The sequence below is a fragment of the Suncus etruscus genome, chromosome 17, assembly GCF_024139225.1.
Source record: "Suncus etruscus isolate mSunEtr1 chromosome 17, mSunEtr1.pri.cur, whole genome shotgun sequence".
Classification (NCBI taxonomy): Eukaryota; Metazoa; Chordata; class Mammalia; order Eulipotyphla; family Soricidae; genus Suncus; species Suncus etruscus.
This window is the reverse complement of record NC_064864.1, coordinates 53,656,266-53,668,584: the sequence shown is the minus strand read 5'-3', so window position 1 is coordinate 53,668,584 and position 12,319 is coordinate 53,656,266. Positions and strand designations below refer to the sequence as shown.

General features: G+C 38.0%; 1 non-coding gene across 1 annotated transcript; it reads right to left on the bottom strand.

The window, feature by feature from the left end:
- Positions 1-2,989: 2,989 nt before the first annotated feature.
- On the bottom strand, positions 2,990-3,096 carry LOC125995318 (U6 spliceosomal RNA). The gene has a single exon (XR_007490862.1). It is a non-coding gene; the product is annotated as a U6 spliceosomal RNA (small nuclear RNA).
- Between the last annotated feature and the right edge of the window lie 9,223 nt (positions 3,097-12,319).

The window sequence follows — 12,319 nt, the reverse complement described above, 5'->3', positions numbered from 1 at the left end:
ATCTGGAAAGTATACAAGCAGGACTCTAATAACCAGCATCATTATGTTGTATTAATGTGAGTTGGTAAAGAGCTTCCTATACAACTGCTGGGCTCACAAGGAACTGAAACAGAATCAGAAGTCTTAATTTTTTAATGTATATAAAGTTTATTTATTTTATTTATTTATTTTTTTTGGTTTTTGGGCCACACCCGGCAGTGCTCAGGGGTTACTCCTGACTGTCTGCTCAGAAATAGCTCCTGTCAGGCACGGGGGACCATATGGGACACCAGGATTCGAACCAACCACCTTCGGTCCTGGATCGGCTGCTTGCAAGGCAAACACCACTGTGCTATATCTCTGGGCCCAAGTTTATTTATTTTTAAAATAATATTTTTATTTAAGCACCATAATTACAAACATGTATGTAGTTGGGTTTCAGTCATAAAAAGAACACCTTCCATCACCAGTGCAACATTCCCATCACCACTGCCCCCTCCCTTTCCCTTTTTCCCCATTCCCTACCTGTATTCGAGACAGGCATAGATTCAGAAGTCTAAGTTTCTGATTTTCTGCTAAGTTCAGTTTCTGCTAACAGACAGGTCATTTGAGGATGATATTATATTGACCCAAATAAAATCATCAAGGTTAGGAGATAGGCCCAAGAGGCTGTGATTGGCAACAGGAACTTGTAGAACCTCACCCTCTGAATAGAGCCTTCCACTCACCCACTAAGGATTCCTATTTAGTTTGACTCTTGTCCACACAGCTGTCTCATCCACCTGGTTCTATGTTTCTGTGTTATGTTTCTATGTTATCATTAGTGTGAAACAGCAGTCTATGGTACTCCTTCATTGCTATTCCAGTGCAGGGTGAATACAGTTCATACAGAAGTCTCACATTTAAAAACACTTGACTTAAATGAATCTTGCTCTTTGTCCAGTTAAACATGCACAGTTTTTCAGGTCCATCCTACCAATTTTATCTAATAAAGTTTGATACTAGTTCTGACCTCCCAATGGAACAGTGCAATGTTTTTAGACCTGGCTGCTGCTTGTTGCAGCTGTCCTCTGGTGGAGCATCAAAGAGACCACAGCTTGTCTTTCTTGGCATCATCTACAATAGTGGTATTTTCTTTCTTTTTTTCTTTTCTTTCCTCAGTACTTCAAATAAACACTGATGTTGGTGATGCAGGTGGTTGGCTTTATTTTCTGCAGTGCGCTTTAATTAGCCTTCTTTCTGGCTCATGCTGTTGGTCTCTTGCTGGATGTTCCAGGATGCAGGATTGTCTGGGTGGTCTGGGAGGGTACTTATGTTTCCTTACTGGACTTCACAATGATGATCACTTTTAAAAGATAATTTGAGATTCATGGAATTGTTTTGCTCTTGTCCCTAAAATTCAACCATAATCATGCTTATTCATTTACCCTTGGATTAAAAATATTAGGTCTATAATCTACAGTCAAGATGAAGTTGGAGAAAAAACAGATTCTTTTTTGATTAAAATTTATTTGTTTATTTGGACCTCTCAAGCAGTGCTCAGGGGCTTGGGGACATACTTGGTTGTTTGGGCCAAGAACTTCAAAGCCAAGACTCCAGGGATTCAAAGCTGCTCTCTTTTCTCAGTTAGTAGGAAGCTAATCACAAAAAAAAATTATGATCCCTTAAATTTCAGCTGTTATGTAATAGGATGAAAGATGTAGGAAATAAATATTTATTTTATTATCATCATCATCATCATCCCTCTCCTCATCATCATCAGTAGTAATAGTAGCATGTTTTGCTTTTTGGGCCACATCTGGTAATGGCTGGAATAGATTTTAATCTGTGTTTTGCTACTTGAACTACCTTATTTTTTGTGACTACTGCCTTTTCACTTATAAATGAATTATAAATGGATTATTTTACATTTAAAAATCCTTTCTGATTCTAATATTCTAGGAATACAGGTTGCAAAGCATCAATATTTATAGATGAATGAAGTGGTTTAAGTCTATGAAAGTTTTCGTTATTAAGTTTTAGGATCATTAGAAACTGGAAACTATGAGGGGACACATTTCATTTACCCCTATGAAGAGGGGCTCTTATAGATAGTAATTAGAAGAGAAAATAGGAGAGAAAAAAGCAACCTTCCATTATTCAGTAAGCATAAATTATTTTATTATAAGAATCACAACAACCCTATGAAATAAATATTATGTCTACTATAAAACCTTTCTGGCTCTAGAAAGTTTAAGTTGGTTCAAGTCATTACCTAAGATTACAAAATATATACAAGTAAGCTGTATATCAGGCTTAAGTCTGTATCTTTCTGATTTCTAGTCTCCTAAGCCAAAACTATCTAATCACTGCAAAACAATAATATATATTTGCTCCTCAAACATTTATTGCAAACATTAATGCAAGTGACTCCAGACATTCTTAGAGTTGGGAAAGAGAAGAAAAATATTGCTTTAATATTTGTAGTAGAGAAAGTTACTTTTAAGGGTCTCCTTCAAATCTTGATATAAACCTGCCTCATTCCTGCTGAAAGACAATTATTTCCAATAGGACAACACCACTTCCACAACCATCATTGCATAAACCCGGGTATATGAGCATATTCCCTAGGCCTTCTGTTATAAAACTTTCCTTTACATTGCTGTTTGTAAAAAGTGTAGTTATAATGACATTCAGTATGAGACAAGGAGTTAATTACAGGATGAAGAGTTTTGAAAAGATCAGTTCTGAGATATAAATTTTTTTGGAAAGTTTATCGGAAAGTTCAGATCTCCGTGGTACCCAGGAAGCTAGTTTGGTCCTAGTTTCTGATTCCTTGACAGAGTCTGGCATGACCAGAGATCACACAGAGTGCTCAGATATGTTTCATACAAGTAGCTCAAGAATAGCTCCATGTTCCTCCCAAATAAGGTGACCATTCTATGCTTTCTATTTAGCATTTAAGTTTAGTAAATGCAGCCATTCTCAGTCTTCAGGGAGCCTAAGAGTCCCCTGAAGGACTTTTTTTTTTTTTAATATGGAACGCTTCACGAATTTGTGTGTCATCCTTGCGCAGGGGCCATTCTAATCTTCTCTGTATCGTTCCAATTTTAGTATATGTGCTGCCGAAGCGAGCACCCCTGAAGGACTTTTAAGACACAGATTGTTGGCCATACTCCCAGAGTTTCTTTTTTTTTATTAAATATATTTTTTATTTAAGTAACATGATCATATTTGGGTTACAGTCATAACCAGAACACCCCCCTTCACCAGTGCAACATTACCCCCTCCCCTCTTCCCATCCCCTGCCTGTATTCGAGACAGGCATTCTACTACAGTAATTTTTTTTTAAGTTCAGTAAGTTGTATTTTTTTTCCTTAAAGGATAAGAGTAAAAAAATATAGTAAAGGTGTGATAGTGGCAATCGCCAATGTTTGCATAGATCCAGAAAAATGGAGAAAATGGAAAAAAAAATCCTTGACCTGATTACAAAAAGGTCTCACCCCAAAAGTTTATAGGCATAAGACAGACTCTGGGTTCCAGGCATACCAGTCTATCCAACTCCAGTCATTCTTAAGGTCCCGGTAAAACTTTTTCACACTTTAGCTATAGTTGGTATCAGACTTTTATATTTAAAGGCTCTGGATTCTGTGCATTTCTTACGTTGATGTCAGGCTGATGTGGAGCATCCTCTAGTTTCAGCATATCATTAAATGCAGAGCGATCTGCCCTGCATGCAGACTGTTGCTGAGTTGCCTGGTTGTTGGGAGTACTCTTTGGTATACTCCCAGAGTTTCTTATTCAGTTGTCCTGGGGCCCATACTTTGCATTTCTAACAAGTTTCTGAATGATGTTGATCACCACTGTAATGCCAAGTAGAGAATTACCTGGTCTATCAGTGGAGGAAGGCTGCAGGGAATCTCATGTAGGGATTTGTAAGAATAAAGGAGATATTACTTTGCAGTCACAAAGGTCAGCTAAATATCAAAATAAAATCATGATCCTGGTATGCATTAGTTAATATAGTGCTTTCTATTTTTAAATACAAACAGAATGATAAAGATACAAAAATACTTCACAGTCTTCTAAAGCAGAAATAAAATAGATTATTATGTCATTCTGTTCATTCAATTTTTGTTTTGTTTTTAGCCATATCTAGTTGTACTTAAGACTCTGAGCTCAGGGATTTCTCCTTATAGTCCTTGGAAAATTATACAATTATGGGGAAACCAAAAAATTGGTTGGTTGTATGACAGGCTAGCACCTTACCTGCCATATCTTTCTGCATGACCCCATTTAAAATGTAAAATTAGATAGTATTTATCTAATGAAACTTACTTACTTAGAAATATGTAAGAGGAGAGAAGAAAGAAGAAACATTTTCAGTAGAGAATATGGGCTTCTCCAGAGTGAAAAAAGCCAAGAGAGACTCATGCAAGGGCTTAAAAGAATAAGTCATAGCCACCCTGTTTATAAGTTTTAAATAAATTATAATTTTAAAATTCTTTCTAAGCATATCATATCTAAAGTGACAATAACTTTTTCTGGACCAGTAGGAAATATCTGTAGATTAGCTTTGGCCATGATGGATTCCATCTATAAGCTTGCCCCTTCCTGGGACAAAATGCCTCCACTATGGGCCTCAGCATTGCTCCCCTCCTCTCCAAACTTACCTTCTACCCGCCATCTAAACTCCTAGAAGGTGTTGATAGTGAATTAAATAAGTTGATAGCCTAATCTAAGTGTTGGAGGCAGCAAATTGGCTCTCTGTTTAAAAGTTGAAACTTAATTCGTTGCTCATATAATAGAGTTGTTTGTGTTTTGTGTATGCAAATATTGTACAGGCAGAAGTCTCCTGATCCAATTTCAGTCAATGCTTCTGTATGGTCCACTTAAATCTAAAACCTAAATCATTATTCTTTTGACCCACATAACTGCAGCGGCCAACATCACTATCTCAATATGCTGGTTGTGGTTTCAAAACAAAATTTAACTAATCAAGCACCACCAACTATTGGAATATACAATGTAAGGTACTTTTGCAAGAACATCATGGCATTGCATTGAGTTATGTACTCTGGTGTGATGCCCTCTGTAATGGGCTGGGTTTGGGAAGAAAAATTTCTCATATCTAGAAGACTTCTTCAGGAACCTCACAGATTTTCAAAACTAGAAGTGGCTCAAAAGACAATATTTGTCTAGTGTCAGACAGGTGGGGCCTAAAGTGCTGGACATAAGCTGTGACTCATAGTGGTTTTGAGAAATAATTAGTTTTGAACTAGTTGAGAACATTCTATTTTTTAAGTAGCAAGGAATCACTTGAGTATATAAACAAGAATGAAATTGATTGTAAAGAAAGGTCAGGGGAACTAGAAGCAAAGGAAAACAACTGAACTCCATGGAGATGGAAGCAGTAAAGAGCAATAGGAAGCCATGTTATCCTTCCTGTGAATTTGACAGGTCTGTCTCATTCTGTTCATCTGCTTCTTTTCTAATTGCCCACAGTCTGGCTCTCTTTGCAAACGTCATCGAGAACTCCATCTCCATGGAAAAAATTCTCACTGGTCTTGCTTGGACCACAGGTAGCCTTATAGTACTAGTCCCAATTCCTTATTAGCCTTTCAAGGAATTATTTACTTACAGTCATGGCATGCTCAGTTGAGCAACAAGGAAACTGTCAGAGAATGATGGGAGAATGGCAGCTCATGTTGTGTTTCTATTAGCGAACGGTTTGCAAAACAATCATCTGTGGTAGTGTGGGAAACTGTATATTTAGTGGGAGTTAATCTACTTTAAAAAAAATGTAAACATGTGTGCTGTGTTTTACTTTGTTAGATAAAGTAGTACAAGCTCAGGAAAGAAGATCTGCACACAGATTCAGAGAAATAGAGTATAGGGATTGTGAAAATTTAAAGGTCGGAAAATACATGTTTTCTTTTTATTTATTTATTTATTTATTTATTTATTTATTTATATTTTATTTAAACACCTTGATTACATACATGATTGTGTTTGGGTTTCAGTCATGTAAAGAATACCACCCATCACCAGTGCAACATTCCCATCACCAATGTCCCAAATCTCCCTCCTCCCCACCCGACCCCCGCCTGTACTCTAAACAGGCTCTCTATTTCCCTCATACATACATTTTTTAAATTTGTTTTTAGGGCCACCTGTCAGAAATTCAAGGCTTAATCCTGGTTCTGCACTCAGGGATTACTTCTGACAGTGTTTAGGGGATATTGGGGTCCTGAAAATTGAACTAGGGTGAACTGTATGCAACAAAGGCATCTATCTACCTATCTGTTTTACTATTTCCCTGTTGTTCTATCCCTTTCCTGCTCCAGAAAGTTTTTAACTATTTCAAAGGTGTGACCATTGAGCCATATTCTTAGAGCTGAGACTAAATTCAGAGTGCTTCCATTAACATGCTTCCGCAGAGAAAGTAAGTTACAAACTTTGCTAATAATTTTGAAAAGATTAAAATATTACCAAGAAGATAGATTTAGGGGCCAGCACACCCAGCATTATTTAGCAGTTACTCATGACTCTGTGCTCAGATATCACTCCTGCTGGACCAGGAACATATCTATATATTTATCAAGACAAAAGTTTCATCAGATGCATATTTCAGCATATTTACCAAAAAAATAGTTTCATTAGAAGCATGTTTCAGAGAGACTGCAGTGGGTAAGGCCTTTGCCTTGGATATAGTTGACATGATTTTGATCCCAACATTCCAAATGCTTCCCTAAGCAATGCCATGTGTTATTTTTTAGCATTGCTGTGTGTGAACCTGCACCAGCCCCCCACCAAATAAATCACAAACAAAACAGAACAACAAAAAAAAACAAAGAAAAATAAAAACAAGAGTCTGAAAAAAGCCAAATAAAAACAAAAAGAAGAGTCTCTCAGAAATTCCTCAAAAAAGTTAAGAGCTGAATTCAAGATTAAGGAAATATGGCAGCTCTCTGGATAGGGACACTTGTCCCAAGTGTAACATAAGGACTGTTTGAACTTCTTTTCTCAGATACCTTTCATTTCGATTTTCAGTAAGACTGAGTGCACCCAGGTGACCATTTCAAGTGATGTACTGACCACTCTGGTGTCCACCCTGCCTCAGAATATGCTTCTGTTCTGTTTCTTCAGAAAAACCATTCCTGCGACCAAGCAGCAGGCAAGAATATTACACAGAGGATATGAATCTATTAGAGTGCAACCTGCCAACTTGTCAATAGGCATTTTTGGGGGACCCGTCTTTTTATCGCTCAATTGATTGGTCTCCAGAGGCTGTGGAATGAGGCCTTAGAAGTTCTATTGCTTCCTAACTAGATTGACAGCTGGTTGTATGTAGTACACCTCAGAATTGCAGGATGAAGGTGAAGGGGGGGGTTGTTCTTTTTATGACTGAAACCCAACTGCAATTATGTATGTAGTCATACTGCTTAAATACAAAAATTTAAAAATAAAACAGAAAAAAATGTGGGTCTCACAAAATAAATAAGTGAATAAATAAATAGAAATAAAAATTAAAAAAAAAAAGAACTGCAGGGTAAGCTGCTAAATGATCTTCCTGTCTCTTCATCATCATACTCAGCCTGAACTGACTGGAGCTGCTGTGACCTCCTTGCAGAGATGCCCCTACCCGGCCCTCCATTGCCCTTCCAACAGGTAATCCCTGTTGAAATAATCCCTGTTGTAATAATCGCAAACAGAATAAGTAGGCAGATTTTAAATGAAATCTTGGATTTTAATCATTGGTGAAGTTTGGAACAGTGACTCTGCTCTGTATTTCTATTGAATATATACTGTCCAGAAAGCTAGCTTTTATGCAAGTTTTCTCCATGCACAATAGATAAAAATAACCCCCGAGCCACCAACCTCATCTTTTCTTCCATTTTCCCTGATATTTTTGGCTGAAGTTTGAAAGAAAAGAGGAAAAGTATCTAATATTACATTGTTCAGGAGACTTATCACAAAGCTCCAGTGACTATGACAAAAGGCAGCAGTTGATATGAGTAGTGAGAAAGGGGAGTCATTAGCACCCAAAATACCTTGACAGGTGAACCTGCCTGACCTTGTGAAGTCTTGAATGCTGTTAAAAGAAATGTAGCCTCTTAAACAAAATGTGCTGCTCTGTTCAGACCGGAACTGTGGTTCTTCTGATTTTGTCATAGGCTTTAATGTGAAGAAAGTTCAGAGTTTCTAGAAGCCTGCTGAGCAAGAACCATGCAGACTTTTTTTTTTATTGTAGCCCAGTCCAAGTCCTCTGACCTCCAAACCATGCTCCTCCCTTCCTGGACACCATCTGAACTCTAACCATGGCTCTTTCTTTTCCTAATGTGCAATAAAAATATTCAATATACTGTGCTGTTCATCTTCTCTGTGGCCAGAAGAGTACATTTTAGTTCTTTAAATGTAACAAAGTGAGACTTTTGAGCTCTATTGAAAAGTTACATGCATCCTATAGTTTTTTATGACTTTGCATTGCATATAGAACAAAATCTAAAAAATCCCTCTGAAGCTTGCAGTGTCCTAATTAACCTTTTTGTGACTTTCTCTATTAGAAAATAATCTTTTACTTTTTAAGTAGCATCTCTTACAATGATATTAAGTTTATGGTATTGATAGACATAGTTACTGCACACTACCATCTTCGAAGTGCCCAAGACACACCACCAGGACCCCTTTTGTCATTCCTAGTTCACCTCATCATTCCCTTCCTCCTTTTTCCCCAGTGCTGGATGATCTCAGTTCTGTGATCCAAGGTCAAAGATTTGTCATTGTTTGGTGCTATCTATTCTCTTGTTCTGTCTCTCTATACCATAGATGAATGAAATTATCTGGTATCTGTCCACCCCTGATTTATTTGCTTCACATAATGTATTGAAGGTTTATCCATATTTCAGTGAATGTCATGATTTCATCTTTTCATATAGCTGCATAGTATCCCATTTTGTATATATACAATACTTCTTTATTCACTCATCTATTACTGAACATTTCAGTTATCTTCATTGCTAAGTATTGGGTTAAACACTACAATAAACATAGGTGTTCATTTCTTTCTGTGACTCTCTCTAAAAGGGGCCTCATATAAAGGTATTATGGGATTTCATAAATACATGCTTGGGAAACCACCAAAGCTATAGTGCTGAGAGAGTCCATTGGTGCAAGGGATCAGGTATAAGATGTTACACATGATGAAAATGTGCCTCATTACTTCTAGCTATTTCTTGTGCCTGACGTCTGTAGCCACTGGTTTCTTTCACTTTCTTAAAATCAGGGAGACCTCATGTCCTCTCTCTCATTCTTTCAACTAACTGCATATTCATTTTTATTGCTCTTTGATTCAACTTCTACTCAACCTTCTGCTACCTCAATAACCTTAGTTGCAGTTGTGTAGAGTTGCATGACTGTGACAATATGTCTTGATTTCAGTCTGCCTTTCTACCACATTTATATTATTATATGTTGTGTATGTAAACATTTAAATGGGATTATTAAGTTAATGACCCTACCCTGATCAGTGATTGTGCCCTACCCTAGGGTGTGACCTGGCATTCTGCTCTCATCCTGGGGTGGTGCCTGATTCTGCTCCCACCATTGGGTGGTACCTGATCCCACCATTGGGTGGTACCTGATTCGGGGGCATAAAAGCAAGGGTTTGTGGAAGGCGAGAGGCTAGTTTTTCCTGGGGCCTATTCATAGGCCTTTTGGCTTTGGCCTCTTCACAGAATAAATAGCTGTTTTCTTTGGAAGCCTGACTGCCTGTTGGCTTTCTTCCCACCTCATTCACCTCAGAACCGCCAACTGAACAGGGTAACAGACGTGTGGTCTGAGCTGGAGGAGAAAGGCCTCATCCTCCATCCCTCCATCAGTAAACCTCTTCAGGGGCTGACTTGCAACAATTATAGAGAGGCTTTTGGGTCAAACAAAGAAGATTTCAAGGCTTACTTCTAGCTCAATACTCAGATTTCACTTCTTATAGTGCTTCTGGGACAATATGTGGGTTCTATGGAAGACCTTTACTAGACTGTTGTTTTCTCATCTTGGATTAGGGATATACTTGGGCTTGATCCCTGGCACCATAAAACAGTGTCATCATTACCACCACAACTACCACCATCAATATCATCAATTATAACAACAATCATATAAAGCACCTTATAAAGGTGTGTTTTAAATTTCCTCAATATGAAATGGGTGTGAGGGTTGATAAATAGCTTAACTCCATCACTGAAGTGGGTTGGAAAAAGTATCACTGTTGTCATCATTTTAACCTTTCTCTACTATATCTTTAAAACCAAATAGCAATTAAAAAGAAAAATTCCCCCAAGTCTGTTGTAACATCTACAGTAAGTTAATCTTGGAGTAGGAGGGAGTACCATTATTCAGCTGAATTATATCAATAGCTGTGCTGCAGAAAGACAAAGCAAACAAAGAAGGATTCAATGTATACCACAATCTGCACAAGAGGTCCTCACTGAATCCTTGAAGAGTGAAAGTGAGAACAAGGATTGCAACTTGGAGGAGGTTTTACACTCCACTGACCCAGTCTGCAGGTAAAAAGATCCGAAGGAACCAGCAGCAAGAGCCTTTCAACTCTCAGAACTAACCAGACAAAGCTCCTTTCTAAGACATAGCCCTAGGACAAGTGGAAAGTATGGAAACTAGAGCAAATGAAGCAGGATGTCAATAATTAATGGAATAAAAAAGAAAGAAGAGATCCAAGGGAAAAAAATTGGAAAGGAAGGAAGATAGGTGAGCAGAATCACAAAATCAGCAGAAGAGGGAGCTCGAGGGCCATAAAGGCAGGAATGCAATGCCCAGTTTCCATAGAATGACAACTAAGATTGCAATCAAATTCCTTAAGAGGTTGCTTCTTTTTTATAAGAAAAGGAAATAAGAGAAAAATAAGATTCTTGCACATAGTTAAAGTTGGCAGAAGGAACGTGTCCAGGAAGTGGAAGAGAACAATCTCAAGTGCAGAGAAAGCAAGGGGTGGAGATTCCACTGTTTGGAGAGGGCTTCCTTAGCAGGCAGCTAGAGGGTTCCTAGACAAGTTTTAAGCCATCTCTCTCCTGGGCTGTCAGGCAGAGCAGCAGCGAGCTTTGGAATAAGAGCAAACTGGAGCAGTGATCCCACTTCCAGAGAAGCTAGAGCAGTAGTAGGCATGGTCCTGTTCAGATAATGCAATGAAGGCAAGGAGGGAAGTGTATGAGGGACACCCATAGGCCAGCACAGAGAGAAGAACGAACCATAAGAAGATGGATCACTACTGTCTGGAAAGTTCACAAACAGCTTTGAAGTCCTTCCAGCATCTGTGTAGTGGTTAAAGCACAGGCAGCCACAAGTACTGTTTTTGTCTTTGTCTTCCTCAAGAGGGTTTAAAGTTACAAAGATAAGTTTTAGTGACAACATTCATGAGATGGAATGATACCAGAATGGGTGGTAGCTGTATTTAAATAGCCTCACATATAATACTGTATGTTTCAGGTGTTCACCACTATAAATCAATGATTGGATATACAGTTCAGTTCTGTCCTTTGCCTTAGCTAACTAAAGGGGAACTCTTTTGGAGTAAAGAAGTTTCCAGCACAGCAAGAGTTTGGGATTTAGACATGTTTGGGTTAGGTGAGTCTGTAGGGTGGGGGTGCTCTGTTTCCTTCATATAGTCATTTGCTGATATTTGTCTCTTAGAGTTTTTCCCTCTCAACTATGCTAGATCTTCCACTTCACCCATTACATAACCTCACCAAGATTTTGAAATCTCTGGCCTTTTGCCTTATTCTCACTGCTTTCAGGTTCTTCCCTGTTCACTCAGTTTATTTTTTCTGTCTATTTCATTGCAAATGGTATTGATATAGTTATATTAGCCTCTCTCTCCATTGTGCTCAAGTAACAACCTTGACTCTCTTAAAATCCACCTAAATATCAACTATTGCCCACACTCTTTTTTCTAACTCTGACCTTTCCTAGAAACTCCATCTAGTTTTATATTTTTGACATTTTCACTTGAATATCTGAGTTTTCAAAGTTAATTTACCAATACATCAGATTTCCCCTTCTTTCTTATTCCTCCGCAGCCTTTCCCAATGAACAGTTTACTAGTTCTTCTCAAGAACTAAATGGTATTTACTTCTTCTTCTGAAGCCAAAACCCAGTTCCTTATTTTGGTCTACACACCACATCAGATCTGATTATATATTGGTGTCTTCTTCCAAAACTTATTTTCAAACTCTTTACTCTCCATGTATTTCACTAGCTACCCCCTGCACAGTCCCATCATCTACTCTCAATGTAATAACCCTTGGATAATCCACCTGCTTCTTAAAATACTTCTTAAAAGTCTCCACTT